Source organism: Theobroma cacao, chromosome 7 (genome assembly GCF_053813885.1).
Source record: "Theobroma cacao isolate CCN51 chromosome 7, ASM5381388v1, whole genome shotgun sequence".
Classification (NCBI taxonomy): Eukaryota; Viridiplantae; Streptophyta; class Magnoliopsida; order Malvales; family Malvaceae; genus Theobroma; species Theobroma cacao.
The window spans coordinates 21,128,026-21,152,074 of record NC_142645.1 but is presented as its reverse complement, the minus strand read 5'-3'; positions in this window follow the sequence as shown (position 1 = coordinate 21,152,074).

Sequence of the window (24,049 nt, the reverse complement as noted above, 5' to 3'; positions counted from 1 at the left end):
ACATATTAAAATTGAATACTTGCCTCGAGAAACGTTAAGTGAAAGCCATCCATTGACAAGAAAAGTTCATTTGTAGTCACTCATGACAACTAAAGCCTTATTACTCGCTTTAAATGCTTTTATAATCCCATAATTAAATTGAATTTTAATTTTTTTTATATTTTTTGATTAAAACAGATTGTAATTGATTGTTTACCTCGGGAAACGTCAAGCGAAACCCATCCATTGATAAGAAAAGTTTATTTATAGTAACTCATGCCTACGAAAGCCTTATTACTCGCTTTAAATGCTTTTATAATCCCATAATTGAATTTAATTTGATTTTTTTTACATGTTTAGATTAAAACAGATTGTAGTTGATTGTTTACCTCGGGAAAGATGAAGCGAAAGCTATCCATTGACAAGAAAATTTTATTTATAGTCACTAATGCCTACGAAATCCTTTTTACTCGCTTTAAATGCTTTTATAATCCCATAATTGAATTGAATTTTAATTTTTTTTATATTTTTTGATTAAAACAGATTGTAATTGATTGTTTACCTCAAGAAATGTGAAGCGAAAGCTATGCATTGACAAGAAAAGTTTATTTATAGTCACTCATGACAACGAAAGCCTTATTACTCGCTTTAAATGCTTTTATAATCCCATAATTGAATTTAATTTGATTTTTTTTACATGTTTAGATTAAAACAGATTGTAATTGATTGTTTACCTCAAGAAAGATGAAGCGAAACCCATCCATTGATAAGAAAAGTTTATTTATAGTCACTAATGCCTACGAAATCCTTTTTACTCGCTTTAAATGCTTTTATAATCCCATAATTGAATTGAATTTTAATTTTTTTTTTATATTTTTTGATTAAAACAGATTGTAATTGATTGTTTACCTCGGGAAACGTTAAGCGAAACCCATCCATTGATAAGAAAAGTTTATTTATAGTAACTCATGCCTACGAAAGCCTTATTACTCGCTTTAAATGCTTTTATAATCCCATAATTGAATTGAATTTTAATTTTTGTTATATTTTTTGATTAAAACAGATTGTAATTAATTGTTTACCTCAAGAAATTTGAAGTGAAAGCTATCCATTGACAAGAAATGTTTATTTATAGTCACTAATGCCTACGAAATCCTTATTACTCGCTTTAAATGCTTTTATAATCCCATAATTGAATTTAATTTGATTTTTTTACATTTTTTGATTAAAACAGATTGTAATTGATAGATTACCTCGAGAAACGTGAAGCAAAATCGATCCGTTGACAAGAAAAGTTTATTTATAGTCACTCATGCCTACGAAAGCCTTATTACTCGCTTTAAATGGTATTATAATTCCATAATTGAATTTACTTTGATTTGTTATACCTTTTTTGATTAAAACAAATTATAATTGATTGTTTGGCTTGAGTAACGTGAAGCGAAAGCCATCCATTGATAAGAAAAGTCCGTTTGTAGTCATTCATTCCTTCGGAGGCCTATTACTCGATTTAATTGCCTTTAGAATCTCACAAATGATTTTAAGTTGAATTTTTTTTTATATTTTTAGTTAAAACAGATTATAATTGAACGTTTACCTTGAGAAACGTGAAGCAAAAGCCATCCATTGACCAGAAAAGTTCATTTATAGTCACTCATGCCTACCAAAGCCTTATGACTCGCTTTAAATGCTTTTATAATTCCATAATTGAATTTAATTTGATTTTTTATACATTTTTTGATTAAAACAGATTATAATTGATTGTTTGCCTTGAGTAACGTGAAGCAAAACCCATCCATTGAAAACAGAAGTCTGTTTATAGTCAGTCATACCTTCGGAAGCCTATTACTCGATTTAAATGCCTTTATAATCTCACAAATGATTTTAAGTTGAATTTTTTTTACATTTTTTGATTAAGACAGATTGTAATGGATTGTTTACCTTGGGAAACGTGAAGCGAAAGCCATCCATTGACAAGAAAAGTTCATTTATAGTCACTCATGTCTACGAAAACCTTATTACTCGCTTTAAATGCTTTTATAATCCCATAATTGAATTGAATTTGATTTTTTTACATTTTTTGAATAAAACAGATTGTAATTGATTGTTTACCTCGGGAAACGTGAAGCGAAAGCTATCCATTGACAAGAAAAGTTTATTTGTAGTCACTCATGCCTACGAAAGCCTTATTACTCGCTTTAAATGCTTTTATAATCCCATAATTGAATTGAATTTTAATTTTTTTTTTATATTTTTTGACTAAAACAAATTGTAATGGATTGTTTACCTTGGCAAAGGTGAAGCGAAAGCCATCCATTGACAAGAAAAGTTCATTTATAGTCACTCATGTCTACGAAAGCCTTATAACTCGCTTTAAATGCTTTTATAATCCCATAATTGAACTTAATTTGATTTTTTTTTACATTTTTTGATTAAAACAGATTGTAATTGATTGTTTGCCTCGTGAAACGTGAAGGGAAACCCATCCATTGATAGGAAAAGTCCGTTTATAGTCATTCATACCTTCGAAAGCCTATTACTCGATTTAAATGCAATTGATTGTTTACCTCGAGAAACGTGAAGCGAAAGCTATCCATTGACAAGAAAAGTTTATTTATCGCAACTCATGCCTACGAAAGCCTTATTACTCGCTTTAAATGCTTTTATAATCCCATAATTGAATTTAATTTGATTTTTTTTACATGTTTAAATTAAAACAGATTATAATTGATTGTTTACCTCGGGAAAGATGAAGCGAAAGCTCTCCATTGACAAGAAAAGTTTATTTATAGTCACTAATGCCTACGAAATCCTTGTTACTCGCTTTAAATGCTTTTATAATCCCATAGTTGAATTTAATTTGATTTTTTTAACATTTTTTCAATAAAACAGATTGTAATTGATTGTTTACCTCGGGAAACGTGAAGCAAAAGCTATCCATTGACAAGAAAAGTTTATTTATAGTCACTCATGCCTACGAAAACCTTATTACTCGCTTTAAATGCTTTTATAATCCCATAATTGAATTTAATTTTAATTTTTTTTACATTTTTTGATTAAAACATATTGTAATTGATTCTTTACCTCGAGAAACGTGAAGCGAAAGCTCTCTATTGACAAGAAAAGTTTATTTATAGTCACTCATACCTACGAAAGCCTTATTACTCGCTTTAAATGCTTTTATAATCCCATAATTGAATTTAATTTCATTTTTTTTTATTTTTTGAATAAAATAGATTGTAATGGATTCTTTACCTTGGGAAACGTGAAGCGAAAGCCATCCATTGACAAGAAAATTTTATTTATAGTCACTCATGCCTACGAAAACCTTATTACTCGCTTTAAATGCTTTTATAATCCCATAATTGAATTTAATTTGATTTTTCTACATTTTTTGATTAAAATAGATTGTAATTGGTTGTTTACCTTGGGAAAGATGAAGCGAAAGCTATCCATTGACAAGAAAAGTTTATTTATAGTCACTAATGCATACAAAATCCTTATTACTCGCTTTAAATGCTTTTATAATCCCATAATTGAATTTAAATTGATTTTTTTACATTTTTTGAATAAAACAGATTGTAATTGATTGTTTACCTCGGGAAACGTGAAGCGAAAGCTATCCATGACAAGAAAAGTTCATTTATAGTCACTCATGCCTACGAAAACCTTATTACTCGCTTTAAATGCTTTTATAATCCCATAATTGAATTGAATTTTAATTTTTTTTAGATTTTTTGATTAAAACAGATTGTAATTGATTCTTTACCTCGAGAAACGTGAAGCGAAAGCTCTCTATTGACAAGAAAAGTTTATTTATAGTCACTCATACCTACGAAAGCCTTATTACTCGCTTTAAATGCTTTGATAATCCCATAATTGAATTTAATTTTATTTTTTTATATTTTTTGAATACAACAGATTGTAATGGATTGTTTACCTTGGGAAACGTGAAGCGAAAGCCATCCATTGACAAGAAAAGTTTATTTATAGTCACTCATGCCTACGAAAACCTTATTACTCGCTTTAAATGCTTTTATAATCCCATAATTGAATTTAATTTGATTTTTCTATATTTTTTGATTAAAATAGATTGTAATTGGTTGTTTACCTTGGGAAAGATGAAGCAAAAGCTATCCATTGACAAGAAAAGTTTATTTATAGTCACTAATGCATACAAAATCCTTATTACTCGCTTTAAATGCTTTTATAATCCCATAATTGAATTTAATTTGATTTTTTTACATTTTTTGAATAAAACAGATTGTAATTGATTGTTTACCTCGGGAAACGTGAAGCGAAAGCTATCCATGACAAGAAAAGTTCATTTTTAGTCACTCATGCCTACGAAAACCTTATTACTCGCTTTAAATGCTTTTATAATCCCATAATTGAATTGAATTTTAATTTTTTTACTTTTTTTGATTAAAACATATTGTAATTGATTCTTTACCTCGAGAAACGCGAAGCGAAAGCTCTCTATTGACAAGAAAAGTTTATTTATAGTCACTCATACCTACGAAAGCCTTATTACTCGCTTTAAATGCTTTTATAATCCCATAATTGAATTTAATTTCATTTTTTTATATTTTTTGAATAAAATAGATTGTAATGGATTGTTTACCTTGGGAAACATGAAGCGAAAGCCATCCATTGACAAGAAAAGTTTATTTATAGTCACTCATGCCTACGAAAACCTTATTACTCGCTTTAAATGCTTTTATAATCCCATAATTGAATTTAATTTGATTTTTCTACATTTTTTGATTAAAATAGATTGTAATTGGTTGTTTACCTTGGGAAAGATGAAGCGAAAGCTATCCATTGACAAGAAAAGTTTATTTATAGTCACTAATGCATACAAAATCCTTATTACTCGCTTTAAATGCTTTTATAATCCCATAATTGAATTTAATTTGATTTTTTACATTTTTTGAATAAAACAGATTGTAATTGATTGTTTACCTCGGGAAACGTGAAGCGAAAGCTATCCATGACAAGAAAAGTTCATTTATAGTCACTCATGCCTACGAAAACCTTATTACTCGCTTTAAATGCTTTTATAATCCCATAATTGAATTAAATTTTAATTTTTTTTACATTTTTTGATTAAAACAGATTATAATTGATTCTTTACCTCGAGAAACGTGAAGCGAAAGCTCTCTATTGACAAGAAAAGTTTATTTATAGTCACTCATACCTACGAAAGCCTGATTACTCGCTTTAAATGCTTTGATAATCCCATAATTGAATTTAATTTCATTTTTTTATATTTTTTGAATAAAACAGATTGTAATGGATTGTTTACATTGGGAAACATGAAGCGAATGCCATCCATTGACAAGAAAAGTTTATTTATAGTCACTCATGCCTACGAAAACCTTATTACTCGCTTTAAATGCTTTTATAATCCCATAATTGAATTTAATTTGATTTTTTTTACATGTTTAGATTAAAACAGATTATAATTGATTGTTTTCCTTGAGAAAGATGAAGCGAAAGCTCTCCATTGATAAGAAAAGTTTATTTATAGTCACTAATGCCTACGAAATCCTTGTTACTCGCTTTAAATGCTTTTATAATCCCATAGTTTAATTTAATTTGATTTTTTTAACATTTTTTCAATAAAACAGATTGTAATTGATTGTTTACCTCGGGAAACGTGAAGCAAAAGCTATCCATTGACAAGAAAAGTTTATTTATAGTCACTCATGCCTACGAAAACCTTATTACTCACTTTAAATGCTTTTATAATCCCGTAATTGAATTGAATTTTAATTTTTTTTACATTTTTTGATTAAAACAGATTGTAATTGATTCTTTACCTCGAGAAACGCGAAGCGAAAGCTCTCTATTGACAAGAAAAGTTTATTTATAGTCACTCATGCCTACGAAAGCCTTATTACTCGCTTTAAATGCTTTTATAATCCCATAATTGAATTTAATTTGATTTTTCTACATTTTTTGATTAAAATAGATTGTAATTGGTTGTTTACCTTGGGAAAGATGAAGCGAAAGCTATCCATTGACAAGAAAAGTTTATTTATAGTCACTAATGCATACAAAATCCTTATTACTCGCTTTAAATGCTTTTATAATCCCATAATTGAATTTAATTTGATTTTTTTACATTTTTTGAATAAAACAGATTGTAATTGATTGTTTACCTCGGGAAACGTGAAGCGAAAGCTATCCATGACAAGAAAAGTTCATTTATAGTCACTCATGCCTACGAAAACCTTATTACTCGCTTTAAATGCTTTTATAATCCCATAATTGAATTGAATTTTAATTTTTTTACATTTTTTGATTAAAACATATTGTAATTGATTCTTTACCTCGAGAAACGCGAAGCGAAAGCTCTCTATTGACAAGAAAAGTTTATTTATAGTCACTCATACCTACGAAAGCCTTATTACTCGCTTTAAATGCTTTTATAATCCCATAATTGAATTTAATTTCATTTTTTTATATTTTTTGAATAAAATAGATTGTAATGGATTGTTTACCTTGGGAAACATGAAGCGAAAGCCATCCATTGACAAGAAAAGTTTATTTATAGTCACTCATGCCTACGAAAACCTTATTACTCGCTTTAAATGCTTTTATAATCCCATAATTGAATTTAATTTGATTTTTCTACATTTTTTGATTAAAATAGATTGTAATTGGTTGTTTACCTTGGGAAAGATGAAGCGAAAGCTATCCATTGACAAGAAAAGTTTATTTATAGTCACTAATGCATACAAAATCCTTATTACTCGCTTTAAATGCTTTTATAATCCCATAATTGAATTTAATTTGATTTTTTACATTTTTTGAATAAAACAGATTGTAATTGATTGTTTACCTCAGGAAACGTGAAGCGAAAGCTATCCATGACAAGAAAAGTTCATTTATAGTCACTCATGCCTACGAAAACCTTATTACTCGCTTTAAATGCTTTTATAATCCCATAATTGAATTAAATTTTAATTTTTTTTACATTTTTTGATTAAAACAGATTATAATTGATTCTTTACCTCGAGAAACGTGAAGCGAAAGCTCTCTATTGACAAGAAAAGTTTATTTATAGTCACTCATACCTACGAAAGCCTTATTACTCGCTTTAAATGCTTTGATAATCCCACAATTGAATTTAATTTCATTTTTTTATATTTTTTGAATAAAACAGATTGTAATGGATTGTTTACCTTGGGAAACATGAAGCGAAAGCCATCCATTGACAAGAAAAGTTTATTTATAGTCACTCATGCCTACGAAAACCTTATTACTCGCTTTAAATGCTTTTATAATCCCATAATTGAATTTAATTTGATTTTTTTTACATGTTTAGATTAAAACAGATTATAATTGATTGTTTTCCTCGAGAAAGATGAAGCGAAAGCTCTCCATTGATAAGAAAAGTTTATTTATAGTCACTAATGCCTACGAAATCCTTGTTACTCGCTTTAAATGCTTTTATAATCCCATAGTTTAATTTAATTTGATTTTTTTAACATTTTTTCAATAAAACAGATTGTAATTGATTGTTTACCTCGGGAAACGTGAAGCAAAAGCTATCCATTGACAAGAAAAGTTTATTTATAGTCACTCATGCCCACGAAAACCTTATTACTCACTTTAAATGCTTTTATAATCCCGTAATTGAATTGAATTTTAATTTTTTTTACATTTTTTGATTAAAACAGATTGTAATTGATTCTTTACCTCGAGAAACGCGAAGCGAAAGCTCTCTATTGACAAGAAAAGTTTATTTATAGTCACTCATACCTACGAAAGCCTTATTACTCGCTTTAAATGATTTTATAATCCCATAATTGAATTTAATTTCATTTTTTTATATTTTTTGAATAAAATAGATTGTAATGGATTGTTTACCTTGGGAAACATGAAGCGAAAGCCATCCATTGACAAGAAAAGTTTATTTATAGTCACTCATGCCTACGAAAACCTTATTACTCGCTTTAAATGCTTTTATAATCCCATAATTGAATTTAATTTGATTTTTCTACATTTTTTGATTAAAATAGATTGTAATTGGTTGTTTACCTTGGGAAAGATGAAGCGAAAGCTATCCATTGACAAGAAAAGTTTATTTATAGTCACTAATGCATACAAAATCCTTATTACTCGCTTTAAATGCTTTTATAATCCCATAATTGAATTTAATTTGATTTTTTACATTTTTTGAATAAAACAGATTGTAATTGATTGTTTACCTCAGGAAACGTGAAGCGAAAGCTATCCATGACAAGAAAAGTTCATTTATAGTCACTCATGCCTACGAAAACCTTATTACTCGCTTTAAATGCTTTTATAATCCCATAATTGAATTGAATTTTAATTTTTTTACATTTTTTGATTAAAACATATTGTAATTGATTCTTTACCTCGAGAAACGCGAAGCGAAAGCTCTCTATTGACAAGAAAAGTTTATTTATAGTCACTCATACCTACGAAAGCCTTATTACTCGCTTTAAATGCTTTTATAATCCCATAATTCAATTTAATTTCATTTTTTTATATTTTTTGAATAAAATAGATTGTAATGGATTGTTTACCTTGGGAAACATGAAGCGAAAGCCATCCATTGACAAGAAAAGTTTATTTATAGTCACTCATGCCTACGAAAACCTTATTACTCGCTTTAAATGCTTTTATAATCCCATAATTGAATTTAATTTGATTTTTCTACATTTTTTGATTAAAATAGATTGTAATTGGTTGTTTACCTTGGGAAAGATGAAGCGAAAGCTATCCATTGACAAGAAAAGTTTATTTATAGTCACTAATGCATACAAAATCCTTATTACTCGCTTTAAATGCTTTTATAATCCCATAATTGAATTTAATTTGATTTTTTACATTTTTTGAATAAAACAGATTGTAATTGATTGTTTACCTCAGGAAACGTGAAGCGAAAGCTATCCATGACAAGAAAAGTTCATTTATAGTCACTCATGCCTACGAAAACCTTATTACTCGCTTTAAATGCTTTTATAATCCCATAATTGAATTAAATTTTAATTTTTTTTACATTTTTTGATTAAAACAGATTATAATTGATTCTTTACCTCGAGAAACGTGAAGCGAAAGCTCTCTATTGACAAGAAAAGTTTATTTATAGTCACTCATACCTACGAAAGCCTTATTACTCGCTTTAAATGCTTTGATAATCCCATAATTGAATTTAATTTCATTTTTTTATATTTTTTGAATAAAACAGATTGTAATGGATTGTTTACCTTGGGAAACATGAAGCGAAAGCCATCCATTGACAAGAAAAGTTTATTTATAGTCACTCATGCCTACGAAAACCTTATTACTCGCTTTAAATGCTTTTATAATCCCATAATTGAATTTAATTTGATTTTTTTTACATGTTTAGATTAAAACAGATTATAATTGATTGTTTTCCTCGAGAAAGATGAAGCGAAAGCTCTCCATTGATAAGAAAAGTTTATTTATAGTCACTAATGCCTACGAAATCCTTGTTACTCGCTTTAAATGCTTTTATAATCCCATAGTTTAATTTAATTTGATTTTTTTAACATTTTTTCAATAAAACAGATTGTAATTGATTGTTTACCTCGGGAAACGTGAAGCAAAAGCTATCCATTGACAAGAAAAGTTTATTTATAGTCACTCATGCCTACGAAAACCTTATTACTCACTTTAAATGCTTTTATAATCCCGTAATTGAATTGAATTTTAATTTTTTTTACATTTTTTGATTAAAACAGATTGTAATTGATTCTTTACCTCGAGAAACGCGAAGCGAAAGCTCTCTATTGACAAGAAAAGTTTATTTATAGTCACTCATACCTACGAAAGCCTTATTACTCGCTTTAAATGCTTTTATAATCCCATAATTGAATTTAATTTCATTTTTTTATATTTTTTGAATAAAATAGATTGTAATGGATTGTTTACCTTGGGAAACATGAAGCGAAAGCCATCCATTGACAAGAAAAGTTTATTTATAGTCACTCATGCCTACGAAAACCTTATTACTCGCTTTAAATGCTTTTCTAATCCCATAATTGAATTTAATTTGATTTTTCTACATTTTTTGATTAAAATAGATTGTAATTGGTTGTTTACCTTGGGAAAGATGATGCGAAAGCTATCCGTTGACAAGAAAAGTTTATTTATAGTCACTAATGCATACAAAATCCTTATTACTCGCTTTAAATGCTTTTATAATCCCATAATTGAATTTAATTTGATTTTTTTACATTTTTTGAATAAAACAGATTGTAATTGATTGTTTACCTCGGGAAACGTGAAGCGAAAGCTATCCATGACAAGAAAAGTTCATTTATAGTCACTCATGCCTACGAAAACCTTATTACTCGCTTTAAATGCTTTTATAATCCCATAATTGAATTGAATTTTAATTTTTTTACATTTTTTGATTAAAACATATTGTAATTGATTGTTTACCTCGAGAAACGTGAAGCGAAAGCCATCCATTGACAAGAAAAGTTTATTTATAGTCACTCATGCCTACGAAAGCCTTATTACTCGCTTTAAATGCTTTTATAATCCCATAATTGAATTTAATTTGATTTTTTTATATTTTTTGATTAAAACAGATTGTAATTGATTGTTTACCTCGAGAAACGTGAAGCGAAAGCCATCCATTGATAAGAAATGTCTAATCGTAGTCATTCATTCCTTCGGAAGCCTATTACTCGATTTAATTGCCTTTATAATCTCACATATGATTTTAAGTCGAATTTTTTTACATGTTTTGTTAGAACATATTATAATTGAATACTTGCCTCGAGAAGCGTCAAGCGAAAGCCATCCATTGACAAGAAAAGTTCATTTGTAGTCAATCATGACAACGAAAGCCTTATTACTCGCTTTAAATGCTTTTATAATCCCATAATTGAATTGAATTTTAATTTTTTTTTTTATTTTTTGACTAAAACAGATTGTAATTAATTGTTTACCTTGGGAAATGTCAAGCGAAACCCATCCATTGATAAGAAAAGCTTATTTATAGTCACTCATGCCTACGAAAACCTTATTACTCCCTTTAAATGCTTTTATAATCCCATAATTGAATTGAATTTTAATTTTTTTTTTTGACTAAAACAGATTGTAATTAATTGTTTACCTTGGGAAATGTCAAGCGAAACCCATCCATTGATAAGAAAAGCTTATTTATAGTCACTCATGCCTACGAAAACCTTATTACTCGCTTTAAATGCTTTTATAATCCCATAATTGAATTTAATTTGATTTTTTTACATTTTTTGATTAAAACAGATTGTAATTGATTGTTTACCTCGAGAAACGTGAAGCGAAACCCATCCATTGAGAAGAAAAGTCCGTTCGTAGTCATTCATTCCTTCGGAAGCCTATTACTCGATTTAATTGCCTTTATAATCTCACATACGATTTTAAGTTGAATTTTTTTACATGTTTTGTTAGAACATATTATAATTGAATACTTGCCTCGAGAAACGTCAAGCGAAAGCCATCCATTGACAAGAAAAGTTCATTTGTAGTCACTCATGACAACGAAAGCCTTATTACTCGCTTTAAATGCTTTTATAATCCCATAGTTGAATTGAATTTTAATTTTTTTTATATTTTTTGATTAAAACATATTGTAATTGATTGTTTACCTCGGGAAACGTCAAGCGAAACCCATCCATTGATAAGAAAAGTTTATTTATAGTAACTCATGCCTACGAAAGCCTTATTACTCGCTTTAAATGCTTTTATAATCCCATAATTGAATTGAATTTGATTTTTTTTACATGTTTAGATTAAAACAGATTGTAATTGATTGTTTACCTCGGGAAAAACGAAGCAAAAGCTATCCATTGACAAGAAAAGTTTATTTATAGTCAGTAATGCCTACAAAATCCTTTTTACTCGCTTTAAATGCTTTTATAATCCCATAATTGAATTAAATTTTATTTTATTTTATATTTTTTGATTAAAACAGATTGTAATTGATTGTTTACCTCAAGAAATGTGAAGCGAAAGCTATGCATTGACAAGAAAAGTTTATTTATAGTCACTCATGACAACGAAAGCCTTATTACTCGCTTTAAATGCTTTTATAATCGCATAATTGAATTTAATTTGATTTTTTTTACATGTTTAGATTAAAACAGATTGTAATTGATTGTTTACCTCGGGAAAGATGAAGCGAAACCCATCCATTGAGAAGAAAAGTTTATTTATAGTCACTAATGCCTACGAAATCCTTTTTACTCGCTTTAAATGCTTTTATAATCCCATAATTGAATTGAATTTTCATTTTTTTTTATATTTTTTGATTAAAACATATTGTAATTGATTGTTTACCTCGGGAAACGTTAAGCGAAACCCATCCATTGATAAGAAAAGTTTATTTATAGTAACTCATGCCTACGAAAGCCTTATTACTCGCTTTAAATGCTTTTATAATCCCATAATTGAATTGAATTTTAATTTTTTTTATATTTTTTGATTAAAACAGATTGTAATTGATTGTTTACCTCAAGAAATGTGAACTGAAAGCTATCCATTGACAAGAAAAGTTTATTTATAGTCACTCATGCTTACGAAAACCTTATTACTCACTTTAAATGTTTTTATAATCCCATAATTGAATTGAATTTTAATTTTTTTACATTTTTTGATTAAAAGAGATTGTAATTGATTGTTTACCTCGAGAAACGTGAAGCGAAACCCATCCATTGAGAAGAAAAGTCCGTTCGTAGTCATTCATTCCTTCGAAAGCCTATTACTCGATTTAATTGCCTTTATAATCTCACATATGATTTTAAGTTGAATTTTTTATACATGTTTTGTTAGAACATATTATAATTGAATACTTGCCTCGAGAAACGACAAGCGAAAGCCATCAATTGACAAGAAAAGTTCATTTGTACTCACTCATGAAAACGAAAGCCTTACTACTCGCTTTAAATGCTTTTATAATTCCATAATTGAATTGAATTTTAATTTTTTTTATATTTTTTGATTAAAACATATTGTAATTGATTGTTTACCTCGGGAAACGTCAAGCGAAACCCATCCATTGATAAGAAAAGTTTATTTATAGTAACTCATGCCTACGAAAGCCTTATTACTCGCTTTAAATGCTTTTATAATCCCATAATTGAATTTAATTTGATTTTTTTTACATGTTTAGAATAAAACAGATTGTAATTGATTATTTACCTCGGGAAAGATGAAGCGAAAGCAATCCATTGACAAGAAAAGTTTATTTATAGTAACTAATGCCTACGAAATCCTTATTACTCGCTTTAAATGCTTTTATAATCTTATAATTGAATTTAATTTGATTTTTTTACATTTTTTGATTAAAACAGATTGTAATTGATTGTTTACCTCGAGAAACATGAAGCGAAACCCATCCATTGATAAGAAAAGTGCGTTCATAGTCATTCATTCCTTCGTAAGCCTATTACTCGATTTAATTGCCTTTATAATCTCACATATGATTTTAACTTGAATTTTTTTTTACATTTTTTTATTAAAACAGATTATAATTGAACATTTGCCTTAAGAAATGTGAAGCAAAAGTCATCCACCGATAGGAAAAGTTCATTTATAGTCACTCATGTCTACGAAAGCCTTATTACTCGCTTTAAATGATTTTATAATCTCATAATTGAATTTAATTTGAATTTTTTTATATTTTTTAAGTAAAACAGATTATAATTAATTGTTTGCCTTGGGAATCGTGAAGCGAAAGCCATCCATTCAAAAGAAAAGTTCGTTTATACTCATTCATGCCTCCGGAAGCCTATTACTCGATTTAAATGCCTTTACGATCTCACAAATGATTTTAAGTTGAATTTTTTTACATTTTTTGTTAGACAATATTATAATTGAATATTTGCCTTGAGAAACGTGAAGCAAAAGCCATCCATTGACAAGAAAAGTTCATTTATAGTCACTCATGTCTACGAAAGCCCTATGACTCACTTTAATCGCTTTTATAATCCCATAATCAAATTTAATTTGATTTTTTTTACATTTTTTGACTAAAACAAATTGTAATGGATTGTTTACCTCGGGAAATATGAAGCGAAAGCCATCCATTGACAAGAAAAGTTTATTTATAGCCAGTCATGCCTACGAAAGCCTTATTACTCGCTTTAAATACTTCTGTAATCCCATAATTGAATTTAATTTGATTTTTCTACATTTTTTGATTAAAACATATTGTAATTGGTTGTTTACCTTGGGAAAGATGAAGCAAAAGCTATCCATTGACAAGAAAAGTTTATTTATAGTCACTTATGCATACAAAATCCTTATTACTCACTTTAAATGCTTTTATAATCCCATAATTGAATTTAATTTGATTTTTTTACATTTTTTTAATAAAACAGATTGTAATTGATTGTTTACCTCGGGAAACGTGAAGCGAAAGCTATCCATTGACAAGAAAAGTTTATTTATAGTCACTTATGCCTACGAAAACCTTATTACTCGCTTTAAATGATTTTATAATCCCATAATTGAATTGAATTTCAATTTTTTTAAATTTTTTGATTAAAACAGATTGTAATTGATTGTTTACCTTGAGAAACGTGAAGCGAAAGCTATCCATTGATAAGAAAAGTTTATTTATAGTCACTCATGCCTACGAAAGCCTTATTACTCGCTTTAAATGCTTTTATAATCCCATAATTGAATTGAATTTGATTTTTTTACATTTTTTGATTAAAACAGATTGTAATTGATTGTTTACCTCGAGAAACGTGAAGCGAAACCCATCCATTGAGAAGAAAAGTCCGTTCGTAGTCATTCATTCCTTCGGAAGCCTATTGCTCGATTTAATTGCCTTTATAATCTCACATATGATTTTAAGTTGAATTTTTTTACATGTTTTGTTAGAACATATTAAAATTGAATACTTGCCTCGAGAAACGTCAAGTGAAAGCCATCCATTGACAAGAAAAGTTCATTTGTAGTCACTCATGACAACTAAAGCCTTATTACTCGCTTTAAATGCTTTTATAATCCCATAATTGAATTGAATTTTAATTTTTTTTATATTTTTTTATTAAAACAGATTGTAATTGATTGTTTACCTCGGGAAACGTCAAGCGAAACCCATCCATTGATAAGAAAAGTTTATTTATAGTAACTCATGCCTACGAAAGCCTTATTACTCGCTTTAAATGCTTTTATAATCCCATAATTGAATTGAATTTGATTTTTTTTACATGTTTAGATTAAAACAGATTGTAATTGATTGTTTACCTCGGGAAAGATGAAGCGAAAGCTATCCATTGACAAGAAAAGTTTATTTATAGTCACTAATGCCTACGAAATCCTTTTTACTCGCTTTAAATGCTTTTATAATCCCATAATTGAATTGAATTTTAATTTTTTTTATATTTTTTGATTAAAACAGATTGTAATTGATTGTTTACCTCAAGAAATATGAAGCGAAAGCTATGCATTGACAAGAAAAGTTTATTTATAGTCACTCATGACAACGAAAGCCTTATTACTCGCTTTAAATGCTTTTATAATCCCATAATTGAATTTAATTTGATTTTTTTTACATGTTTAGATTAAAACAGATTGTAATTGATTGTTTACCTCGGGAAAGATGAAGCGAAACCCATCCATTGATAAGAAAAGTTTATTTATAGTCACTAATGCCTACGAAATCCTTTTTACTCGCTTTAAATGCTTTTATAATCCCATAATTGAATTGAATTTTAATTTTTTTTTATATTTTTTGATTAAAACAGATTGTAATTGATTGTTTACCTCGGGAAACGTTAAGCGAAACCCATCCATTGATAAGAAAAGTTTATTTATAGTAACTCATGCCTACGAAAGCCTTATTACTCGCTTTAAATGCTTTTATAATCCCATAATTGAATTGAATTTTAATGTTTTTTATATTTTTTGATTAAAACAGATTGTAATTAATTGTTTACCTCAAGAAATTTGAAGTGAAAGCTATCCATTGACATGAAAAGTTTATTTATAGTCACTAATGCCTACGAAATCCTTATTACTCGCTTTAAATGCTTTTATAATCCCATAATTGAATTTAATTTGATTTTTTTACATTTTTTGATTAAAACAGATTGTAATTGATAGATTACCTCGGGAAACGTGAAGCTAAATCTATCCGTTGACAAGAAAAGTTTATTTATAGTCACTCATGCCTACGAAAGCCTTATTACTCGCTTTAAATGGTATTATAATTCCATAATTGAATTTGCTTTGATTTGTTATACCTTTTTTGATTAAAACAAATTATAATTGATTGTTTGGCTTGAGTAACGTGAAGCGAAAGCCATCCATTGATAAGAAAAGTCCGTTTGTAGTCATTCATTCCTTCGGAGGCCTATTACTCGATTTAATTGCCTTTAGAATCTCACAAATGATTTTAAGTTGAATTTTTTTTTACATTTTTAGTTAAAACAGATTATAATTGAACGTTTACCTTGACAAACGTGAAGCAAAAGCCATCCATTGACCAGAAAAGTTTATTTATAGTCACTCATGCCTACCAAAGCCTTATGACTCGCTTTAAATGCTTTTATAATTCCATAATTGAATTTAATTTGATTTTTTATACATTTTTTGATTAAAACATATTATAATTGATTGTTTGCCTTGAGTAACGTGAAGCAAAACCCATCCATTGAAAAGAGAAGTCTGTTTATAGTCAGTCATACCTTCGGAAGCCTATTACTCGATTTAAATGCCTTTATAATCTCACAAATGATTTTAAGTTGAATTTTTTTTACATTTTTTGATTAAGACAGATTGTAATGGAATGTTTACCTTGGGAAACGTGAAGCGAAAGCCATCCATTGACAAGAAAAGTTCATTTATAGTCACTCATGTCTACGAAAACCTTATTACTCGCTTTAAATGCTTTTATAATCCCATAATTGAATTGAATTTAATTTTTTTACATTTTTTGAATAAAACAGATTGTAATTGATTGTTTACCTCGGGAAACGTGAAGCGAAAGCTATCCATTGACAAGAAAAGTTTTATTTGTAGTCACTCATGCCTACGAAAGCCTTATTACTCGCTTTAAATGCTTTTATAATCCCATAATTGAATTGAATTTTAATTTTTTTTTATATCTTTTTACTAAAACAAATTGTAATGGATTGTTTACCTTGGCAAAGGTGAAGCGAAAGCCATCCATTGACAAGAAAAGTTCATTTATAGTCACTCATGTCTACGAAAGCCTTATAACTCGCTTTAAATGCTTTCATAATCCCATAATTGAACTTAATTTGATTTTTTTTTACATTTTTTGATTAAAACAGATTGTAATTGATTGTTTGCCTCGGGAAACGTGAAGAGAAACCCATCCATTGATAGGAAAAGTCCGTTTATAGTCATTCATACCTTCGAAAGCCTATTACTCGATTTAAATGCAATTGATTGTTTACCTCGAGAAACGTGAAGCGAAAGCTATCCATTGACAAGAAAAGTTTATTTATAGTCACTCATGACAACGAAAGCCTTATTACTCGCTTTAAATGTTTTTATAATCCCATAATTGAATTGAATTTTAATTTTTTTAATATTTTTTGATTAAAACAGATTGTAATTGATTGTTTACCTCGGGAAACGTCAAGCGAAACCCATCCATTGATAAGAAAAGTTTATTTATAGCAACTCATGCCTACGAAAGCCTTATTACTCGCTTTAAATGCTTTTATAATCCCATATTTGAATTTAATTTGATTTTTTTTACATGTTTAGATTCAAACAGATTATAATTGATTGTTTACCTCGGGAAAGATGAAGCGAAAGCTCTCCATTGACAAGAAAAGTTTATTTATAGTCACTAATGCCTACGAAATCCTTGTTACTGGCTTTAAATGCTTTTATAATCCCATAGTTGAATTTAATTTGATTTTTTTAACATTTTTTCAATAAAACAGATTGTAATTGATTGTTTACCTCGGGAAACGTGAAGCAAAAGCTATCCATTGACAAGAAAAGTTTATTTATAGTCACTCATGCCTACGAAAACCTTATTACTCGATTTAAATGCTTTTATAATCCTATAATTGAATTTAATTTTAATTTTTTTTACATTTTTTGATTAAAACATATTGTAATTGATTCTTTACCTCGAGAAACGTGAAGCGAAAGCTCTCTATTGACAAGAAAAGTTTATTTATAGTCACTCATACCTACGAAAGCCTTATTACTCGCTTTAAATGCTTTTATAATCCAATAATTGAATTTAATTTCATTTTTTTATATTTTTTGAATAAAATAGATTGTAATGGATTGTTTACCTTGGGAAACGTGAAGCGAAAGCCATCCATTGACAAGAAAAGTTTATTTATAGTCACTCATGCCTACGAAAACCTTATTACTCGCTTTAAATGCTTTTATAATCCCATAATTGAATTTAATTTGATTTTTCTACATTTTTTGATTAAAATATATTGTAATTGGTTGTTTACCCTGGGAAAGATGAAGCGAAAGCTATCCATTGACAAGAAAAGTTTATTTATAGTCACTAATGCATACAAAATCCTTATTACTCGCTTTAAATGCTTTTATAATCCCATAATTGAATTTAATTTGATTTTTTTACATTTTTTGAATAAAACAGATTGTAATTGATTGTCTACCTCGGGAAACGTGAAGCGAAAGCTATCCATGACAAGAAAAGTTCATTTATAGTCACTCATGCCTACGAAAACCTTATTACTCGCTTTAAATGCTTTTATAATCCCATAATTGAATTGAATTTTAATTTTTTTTACATTTTTTGATTAAAACAGATTATAATTGATTCTTTACCTCGAGAAATGTGAAGCGAAAGCTCTCTATTGACAAGAAAAGTTTATTTATAGTCACTCATACCTACGAAAGCCTTATTACTCGCTTTAAATGCTTTGATAATCCAATAATTGAATTTAATTTCATTTTTTTATATTTTTTGAATAAAACAGATTGTAATGGATTGTTTACCTTGGGAAACATGAAGCGAAAGCCATCCATTGACAAGAAAAGTTTATTTATAGTCACTCATGCCTACGAAAACCTTATTACTCGCTTTAAATGCTTTTATAATCCCATAATTGAATTTAATTTGATTTTTTTTACATGTTTAGATTAAAACAGATTATAATTGATTGTTTTCCTCGGGAAAGATGAAGCGAAAGCTCTCCATTGATAGGAAAAGTTTATTTATAGTCACTAATGCCTACGAAATCCTTGTTACTCGCTTTAAATGCTTTTATAATCCCATAGTTTAATTTAATTTGATTTTTTTAACATTTTTTCAATAAAACAGATTGTAATTGATTGTTTACCTCGGGAAACGTGAAGCAAAAGCTATCCATTGACAAGAAAAGTTTATTTATAGTCACTCATGCCTACGAAAACCTTATTACTCGCTTTAAATGCTTTTATAATCCCATAATTGAATTGAATTTTAATTTTTTTTACATTTTTTGATTAAAACAGATTGTAATTGATTCTTTACCTCGAGAAACGCGAAGCGAAAGCTCTCTACTGACAAGAAAAGTTTATTTATAGGCACTCATACCTACGAAAGCCTTATTACTCGCTTTAAATGCTTTTATAATCCCATAATTGAATTTAATTTCATTTTTTTATATTTTTTGAATAAAATAGATTGTAATGGATTGTTTACCTTGGGAAACATGAAGCGAAAGCCATCCATTGACAAGAAAAGTTTATTCATAGTCACTCATGCCTACGAAAACCTTATTACTCGCTTTAAATGCTTTTATAATCCCATAATTGAATTTAATTTGATTTTTCTACATTTTTTGATTAAAATAGATTGTAATTGGTTGTTTACCTTGGGAAAGATGAAGCGAAAGCTATCCATTGACAAGAAAAGTTTATTTGTAGTCACTAATGTATACAAAATCCTTATTACTCGCTTTAAATGCTTTTATAATCCCATAATTGAATTTAATTTGATTTTTTTACATTTTTTGAATAAAACAGATTGTAATTGATTGTTTACCTCGGGAAACGTGAAGCGAAAGCTATCCATGACAAGAAAAGTTCATTTATAGTCACTCATGCCTACGAAAACCTTATTACTCGCTTTAAATGCTTTTATAATCCCATAATTGAATTGAATTTTAATTTTTTTACATTTTTTGATTAAAACATATTGTAATTGATTGTTTACCTCGAGAAACGTGAAGCGAAAGCCATCCATTGGCAAGAAAAGTTTATTTATAGTCACTCATGCCTACGAAAGCCTTATTACTCGCTTTAAATGCTTTTATAATCCCATAATTGAATTGAATTTGATTTTTTTTACATGTTTAGATTAAAACAGATTGTAATTGATTGTTTACCTCGGGAAAAACGAAGGGAAAGCTATCCATTGACAAGAAAAGTTTATTTATAGTCACTAATGCCTACGAAATCCTTTTTACTCGCTTTAAATGCTTTTATAATCCCATAATTGAATTAAATTTTATTTTATTTTATATTTTTTGATTAAAACAGATTGTAATTGATTGTTTACCTCAAGAAATGTGAAGCGAAAGCTATGCATTGACAAGAAAAGTTTATTTATAGTCACTCATGACAACGAAAGCCTTATTACTCGCTTTAAATGCTTTTATAATCGCATAATTGAATTTAATTTGATTTTTTTTACATGTTTAGATTAAAACAGATTGTAATTGATTGTTTACCTCGGGAAAGATGAAGCGAAACCCATCCATTGAGAAGAAAAGTTTATTTATAGTCACTAATGCCTACGAAATCCTTTTTACTCGCTTTAAATGCTTTTATAATCCCATAATTGAATTGAATTTTCATTTTTTTTTATATTTTTTGATTAAAACAGATTGTAATTGATTGTTTACCTCGGGAAACGTTAAGCGAAACCCATCCATTGATAAGAAAAGTTTATTTATAGTAACTCATGCCTACGAAAGCCTTATTACTCGCTTTAAATGCTTTTATAATCCCATAATTGAATTGAATTTTAATTTTTTTTATATTTTTTGATTAAAACAGAGTGTAATTGATTGTTTACCTCAAGAAATGTGAACTGAAAGCTATCCATTGACAAGAAAAGTTTATTTATAGTCACTCATGCTTACGAAAACCTTATTACTCACTTTAAATGTTTTTATAATCCCATAATTGAATTGAATTTTAATTTTTTTACATTTTTTGATTAAAAGAGATTGTAATTGATTGTTTACCTCGAGAAACGTGAAGTGAAACCCATCCATTGAGAAGAAAAGTCCGTTCGTAGTCATTCATTCCTTCGAAAGCCTATTACTCGATTTAATTGCCTTTATAATCTCACATATGATTTTAAGTTGAATTTTTTATACATGTTTTGTTAGAACATATTATAATTGAATACTTGCCTCGAGAAACGACAAGCGAAAGCCATCAATTGACAAGAAAAGTTCATTTGTACTCACTCATGAAAACGAAAGCCTTACTACTCGCTTTAAATGCTTTTATAATTCCATAATTGAATTGAATTTTAATTTTTTTTATATTTTTTGATTAAAACATATTGTAATTGATTGTTTACCTCGGGAAACGTCAAGCGAAACCCATCCATTGATAAGAAAAGTTTATTTATAGTAACTCATGCCTACGAAAGCCTTATTACTCGCTTTAAATGCTTTTATAATCCCATAATTGAATTTAATTTGATTTTTTTTACATGTTTAGAATAAAACAGATTGTAATTGATTATTTACCTCGGGAAAGATGAAGCGAAAGCAATCCATTGACAAGAAAAGTTTATTTATAGTAACTAATGCCTACGAAATCCTTATTACTCGCTTTAAATGCTTTTATAATCTTATAATTGAATTTAATTTGATTTTTTTACATTTTTTGATTAAAACAGATTGTAATTGATTGTTTACCTCGAGAAACATGAAGCGAAACCCATCCATTGATAAGAAAAGTGCGTTCATAGTCATTCATTCCTTCGTAAGCCTATTACTCGATTTAATTGCCTTTATAATCTCACATATGATTTTAACTTGAATTTTTTTTTACATTTTTTTATTAAAACAGATTATAATTGAACATTTGCCTTAAGAAATGTGAAGCAAAAGTCATCCACCGATAGGATAAGTTCATTTATAGTCACTCATGTCTACGAAAGCCTTATTACTCGCTTTAAATGATTTTATAATCTCATAATTGAATTTAATTTGAATTTTTTTATATTTTTTAAGTAAAACAGATTATAATTAATTGTTTGCCTTGGGAATCGTGAAGCGAAAGCCATCCATTCAAAAGAAAAGTTCGTTTATACTCATTCATGCCTCCGGAAGCCTATTACTCGATTTAAATGCCTTTACGATCTCACAAATGATTTTAAGTTGAATTTTTTTACATTTTTTGTTAGACAATATTATAATTGAATATTTGCCTTGAGAAACGTGAAGCAAAAGCCATCCATTGACAAGAAAAGTTCATTTATAGTCACTCATGTCTACGAAAGCCCTATGACTCACTTTAATCGCTTTTATAATCCCATAATCAAATTTAATTTGATTTTTTTTACATTTTTTGACTAAAACAAATTGTAATGGATTGTTTACCTCGGGAAATATGAAGCGAAAGCCATCCATTGACAAGAAAAGTTTATTTATAGCCAGTCATGCCTACGAAAGCCTTATTACTCGCTTTAAATACTTCTGTAATCCCATAATTGAATTTAATTTGATTTTTCTACATTTTTTGATTAAAACATATTGTAATTGGTTGTTTACCTTGGGAAAGATGAAGCAAAAGCTATCCATTGACAAGAAAAGTTTATTTATAGTCACTTATGCATACAAAATCCTTATTACTCACTTTAAATGCTTTTATAATCCCATAATTGAATTTAATTTGATTTTTTTACATTTTTTGAATAAAACAGATTGTAATTGATTGTTTACCTCGGGAAACGTGAAGCGAAAGCTATCCATTGACAAGAAAAGTTTATTTATAGTCACTTATGCCTACGAAAACCTTATTACTCGCTTTAAATGATTTTATAATCCCATAATTGAATTGAATTTCAATTTTTTTAAATTTTTTGATTAAAACAGATTGTAATTGATTGTTTACCTTGAGAAACGTGAAGCGAAAGCTATCCATTGATAAGAAAAGTTTATTTATAGTCACTCATGCCTACGAAAGCCTTATTACTCGCTTTAAATGCTTTTATAATCCCATAATTGAATTGAATTTGATTTTTTTACATTTTTTGATTAAAACAGATTGTAATTGATTGTTTACCTCGAGAAACGTGAAGCGAAACCCATCCATTGAGAAGAAAAGTCCGTTCGTAGTCATTCATTCCTTCGGAAGCCTATTGCTCGATTTAATTGCCTTTATAATCTCACATATGATTTTAAGTTGAATTTTTTTACATGTTTTGTTAGAACATATTAAAATTGAATACTTGCCTCGAGAAACGTCAAGTGAAAGCCATCCATTGACAAGAAAAGTTCATTTGTAGTCACTCATGACAACTAAAGCCTTATTACTCGCTTTAAATGCTTTTATAATCCCATAATTGAATTGAATTTTAATTTTTTTTATATTTTTTTATTAAAACAGATTGTAATTGATTGTTTACCTCGGGAAACGTCAAGCGAAACCCATCCATTGATAAGAAAAGTTTATTTATAGTAACTCATGCCTACGAAAGCCTTATTACTCGCTTTAAATGCTTTTATAATCCCATAATTGAATTTAATTTGATTTTTTTTACATGTTTAGATTAAAACAGATTGTAATTGATTGTTTACCTCGGGAAAGATGAAGCGAAAGCTATCCATTGACAAGAAAAGTTTATTTATAGTCACTAATGCCTACGAAATCCTTTTTACTCGCTTTAAATGCTTTTATAATCCCATAATTGAATTGAATTTTAATTTTTTTTATATTTTTTGATTAAAACAGATTGTAATTGATTGTTTACCTCAAGAAATATGAAGCGAAAGCTATGCATTGACAAGAAAAGTTTATTTATAGTCACTCATGACAACGAAAGCCTTATTACTCGCTTTAAATGCTTTTATAATCCCAT